Here is a 12,489-nt window from a genome sequence, read left to right on the forward strand (position 1 = left end):
CACGTCTAGGTGCTCAACATGCATTCCTTTGCTAGCAGCAATACTTAACAGAGTCCTTACTGTGGTATGTTTAACCACTGGTGCAAAGGTTTCATCATAATCTTCTCCATATTTTTGTGAATATCCTTTTGCTACTAATCTGGCTTTGTAGCGCTGAATCTCACCATCAGCATCATGTTTGAGTTTGAAAACCCATTTGCAGCCAATAACTTTTCTTCCTTGTGGTAACTTAGTAAGAGTCCAGGTTTTGTTTTTCTGTAGAGCCTCAAGCTCTTCAATTGCAGCCTGTTTCCACTTCTGGGCTTCTGGTTGTGGTAGCTGGGATATTTCCTCCCATGATGAAGGTTCTGGTTGTTCCGCTGTTCTTGCGAGGTAGGACAGCCTCGGAGCTGGAACACCTCTGTTTGAGCGCGTTGATCGCCTCACCTCACCCTCTGTGGTCTCTTCTATCACCTCAGGTGCGTCTGGTGGATCGCTGGGGGTCTCTGTGTCAAGTGTGGTTGGATCTGGATCTGCTGTCTCCTCCTCCTCCTCAGTTCCTCTGAGATCAGGAAGCATAATCCAGTCATCAGGGTGCTTGGTCTGGTTGCTTGCTTCAGTGTAGGCCCCCTCTGAAGGTGTAGCTCTTTCATCCTCTTCAAAACACACTGCTCTGCTTATGGTTATCCTGTTGGTGTCAGGATCCAGAATTCTGTAGGCTTTGGATTGTGCTGCGTAGCCTACAAAAATCCCTTTTGTGGCCCTAGGCCCTAACTTAGTCCTTTTTTCCTTTGGGATGTATGAGTAAGCCGTGCTTCCAAAGACACGCAGATGCGTCATGGACGGCTTATGACCATGCCAAAGTTCATAAGGTGTTGTTTCAATAGGTTTTGTGTTCATTCTGTTGTGTATGTATGTAGCAGTCATGATGCCTTCTCCCCAGAATTTCTGTGGGAGGTGTGCGTCAGCAAGCATGCATCTTACCATGTCCAGTAGAGTTCTGTTCATTCTTTCTGCGATTCCATTTTGGGGCGGGCAGTAAGGCACCGTAGTTTGATGCACAATTCCATGTTCTCTTAAGAACTGCTGTGTAGCATTGGACATGTATTCTCCTCCATTGTCTGTGCGCAGGATCTTTGGCTTCCAGCCAAATTTGTTGCTTGCCATCGCCACATATTGTTTTAATTTCTCCAGCATCTCTGATTTTTCCTTCAGTAAATAAACACACGTGTATCGTGAGAAATCATCTGTTATAGTTAGAAAATATTTATGATTACCTATGGTTGCTGGTAGTGGTCCAGATATGTCACTGTGGATCAGATCCAAGGGTCCTTTCGTCTTCCTTTCACTCTGCTTTGGGAATGGCTTGTTTACTGCTTTGAACTCGAGACAAGAAACACAGTTAGTTACAGTGTCACATGGTACAAAATCAATGCCATTAGCTAATCCCTGTTCCTTCATGTTTTGAATTGATTCAAAACTTCTGTGTCCTAGTCTTCTGTGCCATAATTGTAAGCAGTTTCCATGCTCACACAACTTGGCTAGGTTCACTACATTAGGCTGGTATGCCTCAGGTCTGGACTGGGCTGGTCTTTCTCTGTCTGTAAATTGCTCTTCCACATGATAAAGACCTTGAAATTCCGAGCCCACAAGGCAAACTTTTCCATTCTGGGTAACAACACATTGTCCATTTTTAATATACAATTCACAGCCTTGTTGCTCTAGCTTGGATATTGAAATCAAGGAGCTTGAGAATTCAGGGATATACAAAACATCTCTCAGAAAAAATGGTTTAACAGATCCATCCAGCAATTTGCAATATAAAATTCCTTCGCCCTTTTTCTTTGCTTTAATTGTAGTATTATTGCCCAAATAAACGGTCTCTTCAGGAATATCAAACAGTTCAGTATAGAAACTTAGATTTTTAGAAATATGGACAGATGACCCAGAATCTAAAATCAGCTTTTCATTATTTTTCATTAAATTAACACTATAGTTCTTGTTGAAATGTCTGTCTGTATACTTGGAATCTCTATTTTCATTCTCCTTTGTTTGACTGATATTCCCAGACCTCCTGGTCTGATTCTTGGGACAATGCGCCACCCGGTGGCCAAATTCGTTACATAGGAAACACCTGAAGGCTTTGTTTCCAGCTGACCTCATTTCAGCACTGGCGGTCATGTGACCTCTCTCTCTGGGCTGAGTTTCTCTGGTGTAATCTGCTCTCTTTGTATGCAAATGTGAGGTGCCCATGCGGTTCCCTCTTGCAGCATTTCCTCCAGCATTCCCTCCCCATCTCGGGTTACGTCTGGAATGATCAATTGTTGCTTTAAGAGCAAAGTTGCTAGCCAGTTCACTTTCATAGCGTGAGTTTAAAAGGTTTCTTCGGTTTGCCTCCGAAGACAATGTTTCTACAGCCTTTTCAAAGTTTAGATTGGTGTGGGTTTCCAATTGCCCAATTATAGTGCTATAGGAAGCAGGCAAGCTCAAGAACAGAGTCTCCAGCTTTTGACTCTCTGTAAATTCCTCTCCTGCTTGTCTAAATTGAAAAAAGAAATCTTCCAAAGTCCCAATAAAAGTAGAGAAACAGTCCCCATCTTTATATTGGAGATCTTGCAATTTTCGGCGTAAATTAAACGTGTATGCCCATCCTTTCCTCATATGCATAGAATCTAGCTTGTTTAGCATCTCCTTTGAGGTTCCAAGATCACAAATAGCATAAAGGAAAGTTTTACTCACGGAAGCTGCAATCATCGCTTGTGATTTTCGGTCCTTAATTAGCCAGAGTTCCTTCTCCTTTTTCTCAGCATCCGAGGTTCCATCTGGTGGCGGGTCTCCCTCAGTAACTTGGTGGAGTCCCTCTGCTTTCAGTGCAATCCTCAGTCGAGTCTTCCATTCCAAGTAATTATCCGCTTCCAGGATGGTAAGCCTGAGTTTTCCCTCCAGGTATGCAGCCATGCTCACCGGCTCCAAAAGGCAGTTGCTGTAGATTAGCAATTCAAAGTGTCCACGCTAGATCTCAATGGATCTCCTGGAACAAACCTAACTATCTAGTTGCAGCACACGCAGCTCAAAATACTGCTCCCATAACTTGCTGGAGCCCATAACCTGTTGGAAATTCTCTGTGGTGAGAGAATCCCTTTTTCAATATAGCAGAGTGCACAGAGGCACAAACACAGCGGATTTAGTTATGCATGCATGTGTGCTAAGAGTAAAGTAACTTGGAGCCAATTGCTAGTTTCAAATCAATATAAAAGGCATTTATTAAGGAACTCCATTCTAGATAGGAAAGTGAGGATTTAGGATCTCTAATCTATCTATCTAAATGGATGCAGATGGATTCACCATCTTCTCTGCACATATGGTGCAGGGCAAGAGACTTGCCATGTTGCAAGGTCAACAGCCAGGTAGGAAGAGAGAGAAGGAGGAAGGAAGTTGAATCCCCTAAGATTAGCAATCTACATTTCAAAGGGATAGCATCAGAGCAGCAGGAAGTGATGACCAAATGTCTTTGACCTTCTAGCCCTCTGACTTACTAGTCTGTCCTCCACTGTCTGAGGCAAAGAGACAGCGCAAAGTCCTTTCCTTCCAACAGGTAAAGGGAAATATTTCTTGCAGGTAAACCCCAACGATATGAAGGCTGAGTAGAAATGTTAAAGGTAAATAAGTATCTAGGTAAATAAGTCCCTTTTTTAAGGAGAAGGGGAAAATTGTGCAAGCTGTGAACTGTATGAAAAGGAGCATAGGAAGCTGCCTAATACTGAGTCAGAGAGACCATTGGTCCATCTAGCTCAGTATTGTCTTCACAGACTGGCAGCGGCTTCTCCAAGCTTGCTGGCAGGAGTCCCTCTCAGCCCTATCTTGGAGATGCCATGGAGGGAACTTGGAACTTTCCGCATGCAAGCTTGCTGTAGTGATCAGCCACCCCTCCCTCTAAAGAGTTAACAGGGAGCGAACCCTTGTCTTGACTGACATGCTGGCAAACTCTAGGTTCAGAAAGGAAAAGGGAAGCTTAGTCTAGGGAAAAGTTTGTTTAGTCAGACTTTGCGTTAGAATTTCTATTTCTTTGTTGTGTGTGTTTTGTATATTCCTGATATTGTTTTATTATAGTTACCTGGAATGTAAATGAAATAAAAAACACTAGCCTATGCTCATCTGCCCTAGAGTGTTGCAAAAGACTCTATAAACATTTAAATGTGCCTAAGACCATCTATTTTTGTAGCCAACTAAGTGTTTTTAACTGTATTTAAAGCTAGAAAGCCTTAGGCGGAAGCAGTCTGCAGTAATTGAATAAAATTGTTTTTTTAAGTCTTTTCTTATTACAAGTCTCTCTGAGTTGGTTTTTTAACTCAGAAAAAGTGGGCCCCAAAGGGGGGCTTTTTCTCTGATGCAAACGTGTTCTCAGACGCTCAGCAGCTATTAGTTTTTCTCATCCCATGTAAGCTGACACATGGAAGATTTTTGTATTTGCCCAATACCTAGTTACAGAGGGACCTTGGAATTATAGCACCCAATCCATGGGTCCAGTCCTCAGCAAGTTTTAGGGTGCATGGTGGCAGCCTTTTGAACCTACCAGGAATACAGAATAATTTTAGGAGAAGCCTAGCCACTCAGGCAGCTCAGCAGGGATGATTCAGCATTTTGTTCCCTCACATGAGCTTGCTCTGAGACACAGGCTTTAATCTACTACACATGCAGATGCTCTCCCCAGAGTGGCCTCATCCCCTGAGGGGAATATCTTACAGTGCTTATATGTAGTCTCCCATTCAAATGCAAACCAGGGATGACCGTGCTTAATACCAGGGACAATTCATGCTTGCTACCACAAGGCCAGCTCTCCTGAGGGAATGGGCTTTCAGGCATCCCCTCTCTGGAGCTAACGCCAGTTATCTGGCATCAGGACCATCTATCTGTCTGGAGTCGTGGTTGTCCCAATGTCAGAAAACCTCTGAAATTGCCCAGAGGGAGATTCAGAATCACTGAGATAGGGATGACTGTCAAGATAAACTGCATCCTAAGAAGCCAATAAATAGGTTTTTATTATTCTTACATGAGTCGGTGTTGCTTTAAAAAACAAAACAAAAAGCATCAGCAACTTGCTTGTGGAGGCTGGCTGGGAGAATGGCTGCATTTTGAAAACAAAATTGATACAGTGTGACACATGAATCCCAAACGATAACATAACCCTGATAACTCCAGAGTTATCGCAAAAACAATGAAAGAAGAATGCCACCACGTAATGTTGTGTGCCTTATTGATATATTTTTTAAAAATGTTCTCTCTCTGAAGAAGAGCTTTGCTTTGATGTGTTCATGCTGGTATAGATTTACTACTCATATTCAGATTTTGAAAGTTTAAAAAAAATTGTTTGCTCTTCCGTTTGCTCTTTTACCAAGACCTATTCATCAGCCTAATGTGGGTGAGTCAACACAAAGGAGGAAAAAAGAGGGTTATTTATTATCTTCCTTTATTTTTCTATGCATAATTCAAGGCTATATTTACTTAGAGGCAACAGATGTTTACTTTTTCAGGATAAAGGCTGGACACTTGATTAAAGAGATGGCTTGTGGAAGAAGGCATGCCCAGATTTGAGCCAGGCCAGATTTCTGGATCCAAGCCACTTAGGCTCTGATGATGAAATAGAATTAAACCCATAGGAGCCTAGCCTTAAACCTTCTGACGAGGAAAAACAGCTACACTCATTTGACGTTAAGTAAATCAAAGTATTGAGGTGAGTGAGGAAGCCACAGAAGCTATAAATTTCTATGCTTTTTGGTGAAATGCCCTGTCCCAGATTAAGCTCAGTGAAAAGATGCATCCTCCTACATCTTGGAATACATTTTGTTCATATTTAAAGAGCACAATTTTGTACATTTAAATACATCTTCCTACCTAAATATTATACACTTTCAGAAATCAAATGAGTGCACTGCACATTAGCAAAGCTGTGATATGCCGATTTGTTCCCATGGAAGACAGAAGCCCTATTCAGTCATTTGGTTGAACAATGAGTGTATGGTCTATAGATTGGTACACAGGTACAGTTATTCACAAGTTATGTTGAACACGGGTACTGTATAGCAGTACATTTCCTATCTGTAACCCGCATTTGAGGGGCCTGTGCCCAGGTTCCCTTTTAAAAAGAACATGGTACTCTCATTCACACAAAAACATATACGAATATACAGACATCTGTACACTCGTACAACATATTGAGGCACTTCACATGATTAGTGTGAAGTGCCAGGAGGGTTTGGGGGGGGGGGAAGCGGGCTTAGCACAAGGAGTTGGGCATTCCTGCGCCCAGCCGCGGCTCCATTGGGAGCTCTGGGGATCAGGGGAAAGGGGGTGCCGCCGTGCGGTTCCCTGGCTCTCCAAACCGCAGGAAGGCACCGCATGAGTGCACGGTGCCTTCCTGGGGTCCCCCTCCCCTCTCCCCCCACCCGAGTGTGCCAGCCGTGGCTGCCACACCATCCAAAAAACACGGTTAACGAGCGCTTGCTCCATTACCCTAGTTTAAGGGGAGGGGTTGTTAGGCAGGCTAGCTGCTGGGGAACCACCAAGCTTGTTCACGAGCCCGGTGGTTCCCACGATTGATCATAACTGGGCTGGGCTCCGTTAGCCCGGTTTTGATCAATTGTGGGGATAGCTTCACTGAATGGGCTAGAGAGTACTCTCCAGGTCAAATAGGGTTCAGTCAGAAAATAACTTCCAATAGTACTGACAAATGCAGCAGACATCAGAAATGTCAGGACTCTGTGTTGTGTCGGGTCTAAGAGGCATATTGGCCTCAATATGCCCTCTATCGGGCATTATTGGATGGAGTTCCACAGGAACAACAGGGAGCCCTGACAGTTGGAACTCCAACTGAGATCCTTGCTGATGTGTTCTGACCGAATTCTGTTCTGTCAGAGTTCTGACATGCTTGGGAGACCCTCTCCCTCTCCGCTTCCCTTATCTTGGACTGGGTGGGGGCCAGGAGAAATCATACACAATGGCTACCTTCAGATGTAATGTGGAACTGCAGGTCCAAATTTGGACGTTTCCCGGTTCTCCTGTCCAAATTCAGATGTCACTGAGAGCTCACTCTCTGCAGTCTCACTGACTGCAGAGAGGAAGAGGAACTGGCTCCCTGGGCTTCCTTCTTCACTGAAGGACAGTCCCAGCAGCCAATGGCAGCTGGAGCGAGGGAGGAACTTCCTCCCTCAACACTGGTTGCAGATGTGATGCTGGCACCATGGAACTGGAGGTCCAGGCAGCGGACCTCACTACAAACCGAAGGTTCAAATCACAGTCTGGGAGTGAAGCCCTGGGTCCATGTTTTGATGAAACTGCAGTTGCCCACATCTGGATGAACTGTTTTTGAAACCAGAGGTCCCTTCACCTCTGGTTTTGTGTTAACATGGGAATGTGGCCAATGTCTTCAGTCTCACCATTTGCTTACCAGTGTGGCTTCTGTTTAAAAGGGGTTTTCCCCTTCAAGTTCCCTTTAGATTGTGAAGCAGGGGCATTTGTGGAATCATATTTTTTTTAAGGCTGCATCCCTAAAAAACTATGCACCCCACAATCCTGGCAGCACTTGGTGGTGACTTAAAAGGAACTTTAAGAGGGGGGGGAAACACCTTTTATACAGAAACCATGCTAGAACCGAGTGGTGAGGCTGCGGGCTTAGTGCTCTGTATGGATTGAAGAGGACATTGCATATGCTGTCTCCTGGCCCCCACCCAGTCCCAGGTAAGGGAGGGAGATGGGGAGAGGGCAGGGGAGGGGTGGCATCCAGCAGAAATTTGGAATTCTGGCCAAATCTGACCTGGCCCTTCTGATGCAAAAGCTGGGAGAGGCAATGTTGGCCCTCTTGACAGTCTCAGTGGGTTTGGTCAGATTGCAATCTGGCATTTTGGGCAATGTGCAGGCCTAGTAAAAATAATGAAAACACAGTTACTACAAGAGGCGTATCTAGGGAAAATAGCGCCTAGGGCAAGCACTGAAATTGCTCCCCCTGTCCAAACATCTGACACCCATCTTTCAGATAACTTTACCATAATATCAGCTGAAAAAGTCAAGCTCGTTAATCTTTTAATATTTCAAAAAATATTTAGCAGGGGACGTAGCCAGACCAAAAAATGCTGGAAAACTACAAATTTCAGTATGCTGGGGCTCATGAAATACTCAAATACTATGTGGAGGTGTACTTGGAAAACTAAACAGAAGTGCCTGTCTAATTCTCTACTATGCATTGTAGCATCACTATTACATAAGTTTTAAAAATGGAGAATTTGACTTTTCCCAAATGCTCTGAAAATAATTAAAGGATATGCAGGGTAAACCGTGTCACTGCTTGGAATATATTCTAGTGTTTCAGAAAGACAGTTAAAATAAGAGAAAAAGAGCAAGAAACTCCCAGTGGGCCTTAATACTAAGGATTTCACACTGATTCAAAGACAAACTCACCATTAATAGCCATATTATTAAGACCTCACATTTAACTCACTCATCACAAGAAGAAAAGAAAGAACAAATGAATACAATCCTAGCTCATAAGCTTCAGCTCAGTATTCACAAGCCCTGATTCTCTGTACATAGTGCCAAACTGAATATGTGTACAGTGACTTATATTATATTAAATTTAAAAATATATATACCTGTAGCCCCTTCTGGGGGATTCCTAAAGGCTGTGGGGAGGGTCTGCAAAGGTTCCCCCTTCCCCCGCTGGACCTTTAGGGTCTTGCAGGGACCATTTGAGCATGTGTGGTGGCTATTTTTTAAAATAGTTTTTTTTTAAAAAAATGGCAGCTGAAAACAAAATGGCCGCCATGCATGCTCAAATGGCCTCTACGAGGCCTGGGGCCTCACAGCAGCCATTTGAGCATGCACGGTGGCCAATTTGGTTTTGGCAGCCATTTTAAAAAATTTTAATTTTTAAAAATAGCGCCCCCCTTCAAGTGGCGCCTGGGGCACGTGCCCTGCCTACCCCACCCTAGATATACCCCTGGTTACTGCACCTATTAAATAGGAACATTTGGAAAGTAGGTTTACATATTACAAGGCTTGCCTTGAGTGAAGTGTTGAAACTTGGAAATGACTTCCAAAGACGCTTTGCATTGTTACAAAGGTAGTGAGTGGCTAATGGTACATAGGAAGCTGCCATATACTGAATCAGACCATTGGTCTATCTAGCTCAGTATTGTCTTCACAGATTGGCAGTGGCTTCTCCAAGGTTGCAGGCAGGAATGTCTCTCAGCCCTACGCTATCGCTCTCTTTAAGGAGAAAAAAGTCCCTTTCCATTTATGGGAAACAAGGTGGCGCTTATACCATCAAGTACTACCACTTAATGTGGCTAAGCCATGGCTCCCAGAGGACCAGCAAGAGTGCCCTAAAATCACCTGCAAACAGAAAGCTAGTGAGCTAGGTAAAACATTCAGGGAAACCCACTCACATTTCTTAAAAGAGTGTGTGGTAGCCAAAAGAGTGTGGCAGGGAGTAAGCAAGCTGTTAGAGTGGCCTGATTTGGAAAAACAGACTTGGGAAGAACTAACATCGGGTTTGAGCGATAGAACCTCCTTTCGAGGTCCCAGAAAGAAACCTTAAAGGAAACGGGACGGAACGGGTGCCCTCATACTAGGGAATTGGAATGTTCCCCTCCTCGTAATCAGGCTAGTAAACCTGTATGTCATTTGTGCAATGCTCCTGCATAGGAATAGGGAGGGAAGACGCGACCAAGAGGTTCACACAGATGAGACAGTAAATCTCTTCTGGAAAAGTTTGCATGGTTATGTGCAAAAAGACAAGAGTATCTCTTCTAAACAGCAATGGGACAAATTGTGGAAATGGACGTCGGACGTAACTCCCCCGATTACCTGATGTGCCTTGAATTCCCCCACCCTCGAGTTACAGTACTACCTTCATATACTTCATAACTTTGTGGGTTTCCAAATCATTGTGTGTAAATCTTTGTAGATATATCATGTACAAACAACCACTTTGTATATAATTGTGCTTTGGCAACGTACTGTATGCTTTGGTAGTTTGTTGGTTCAATAAAAAATCTTGTTCTATCTTGGAGAAGCCAGGGAGGGAACTTGGAAACCTTCTGCTCTTCCCAGAGCAGCTCCACCCCCTGAGGGGAATATCTTACAGTGCTCACACTTCTAGTCTCCCTTTCATATGCAACCAGGGCGGACCCTGCCTAGCTAAGGGGACAAGTCATGCTTGCTGCCACAAGACCAGAGCTGCAGTTGCTCCTTTGTCTCTTCCAGATCCTTGTTCCATTGCGATTTCTCTTCAAAGGATTCAGTGCATTGTTGGTTACTCTGAGCTCTCCTGCTTCTTTCCCTTTGTGCCACTCACAGTTGTGGCTAAAGCTCACATAAAGAGGGAATGATTAGGAACCAGGGTGTGATAGAGGCCAGAAGGAGTCCCTGGGTCACTATTTGCTGGACCTTTCCCTAGATGGTCCAGTTCCAACAGGATGGAGGTGTTGCTGTAGCTTTTCCATTTCCAAGTGGACTCCACACAGCTGCTGCCACGTTTGTCAACAGTGAACCACATAGTTTGGTGCTAATGTGGAAACACCAGCCTCAAAGCAGGTGGAATACTAGTGTGGCATTGTTCCACGTAATCATGCCAAACCACTTGCTCATTGCTGGCAAATGTGACCGAAGCCATGTAGAGCCCCATTCACAAAGCAGGGGTTTCCAAAATTGGGTTCCCAGATATGGTTGGACTAGAACTCCACTCATCCCCAGTCACAATGCTCAAAGGCCATTGTGGCTGGGGATGATGGGGATTATAGTCCAACAACACTGGGGCACCCAACTTTGGGAACTCATGCCATAGAGGAGGCAGGTTCCGCAGATACTACTCCAACGTCATGGTCATCTTCCAGGCTCAAGTCGAGGCTGGTCTGATCTTTTAACGTCTTAAATTGCCTAGTACCAGAGAATCTGAACGACCACCTGCTCTCACGTGAGCCTGCCTATTTCTTAACATTTTCACAGAAGGCTCTTCTCCATCAGAGATGTCTGCCCTGTTTTCCCAAGCTTAGAACGGCATTTAATTGCTTTTTTAAAAAACCGATCAGCTTACCTCACTTTAACTTTAATTGGAATTGATTTTTATTGCTGGCTGCTTTTGCTTTATTTTGATCTGCTCTTTTAGCTGCTAGTAGTCTTCTGTTTATTTTAATGTTTTATGGTTGTCTGCCAGTTTGAGGCTTCGGCAAGAGTGCAGACTATAACTCTGGAAGAGGAACATGCATGTTTGAACTGGGCCCTAGGAGTAGAGACAGAAGAAACATGAGTGGCTGTTGTGTGTGGAGTGGGACAAACCCCAAGTGATTTTTGGAGCTCGTAGATGAAGAGGACAGGATCTCAGAGTGGCACTTGGCACATTGTCAGAAGTGGAAAAAGAAAAAGGACATTTCATATTTTCCCTCCCTGAGTTAACACATGCACTAGCTCTTGTTGATGCTATGTATAGACATCACATTCACCTCTTGGTGGATGCCAGCATTGTAGGGATGCATGCCAGCTAAAGATGTTCCTAGAGACAAGGAATTAAAGTAGATGGACGGGAAGTCTGATATGCTCTGGCAATCCCTTCCATCTTGTAAAGAAACTCTTCTGCTTTTTCCCTCTTCTAAGGGGCTTTCTTCTGGATATTTTTTAAACAAATGAGGCCCAAGACTTTCATTAGGTGCTCAGCTGTGGGCATCCATCATTTCACAATCCGAGATCTGCAACTTCTCATCCAGTAGATGCTGTGCTGTTGTTGCATAGAAAGAACCCAGAGCCTGCATTATGCTTTTCAACATCTAGTTTTTGACGGGCACAGATGGATGATAAAAGAATTAAAGGTTAAAGAGGTGACTGGGAAAAGAAGAAGAAACAGAAATACAGCAAAATATCTCCTTCACAGTTTAGATCAACATTCCTTTTCAAAATGGCTATCTATCTATCTATCTATCTATCTATCTATCTATCTATCTATCTATCTATCTATCTATCTATCTATCTTTGCAGTGCTTTTTAATTGAGCCCTTTCCACAATGAGGCCCCTCCTTCCTTCTCCTTCCCCTCCAGAGATGGTTGAAGTGATTCAGGTGCCCAACATGGTGGTTAAAAAAAAAAAATCTAATAATAAACTAGGTCATTGACTAGGTCAAGCCCGCTAAAGCACTGCCCCTGGAGGGTGGCCTCACCCTGCCTGGTGGTTGGGCCGGATCTGCTCCCTTCCACTTACTGCACTTTTAAATTCCTCGTTCCTGTGATTAATATTGTGTTTCCATAGATTTGCATTCTGCGCTGAGATCTGCTCCACTTGTCGGTCAGGTCACACAGTGGTGGAGGGATCTAATGAACTGCCAGCATCCCCTAATGTGCAGAGGATACAATTAGGAAAAGAATCGCCTTATTGCCATGATAATTGTCTACAAAGTAAAAGTGTGGGGGGAAGAAGTTAATGTAATATCTGAGTGACATAATGGGCAAGCTGGGTGTTACAAGTCTCCA

The sequence above is a fragment of the Hemicordylus capensis genome, chromosome 3, assembly GCF_027244095.1.
Source record: "Hemicordylus capensis ecotype Gifberg chromosome 3, rHemCap1.1.pri, whole genome shotgun sequence".
Lineage (NCBI taxonomy): Eukaryota > Metazoa > Chordata > Lepidosauria > Squamata > Cordylidae > Hemicordylus > Hemicordylus capensis.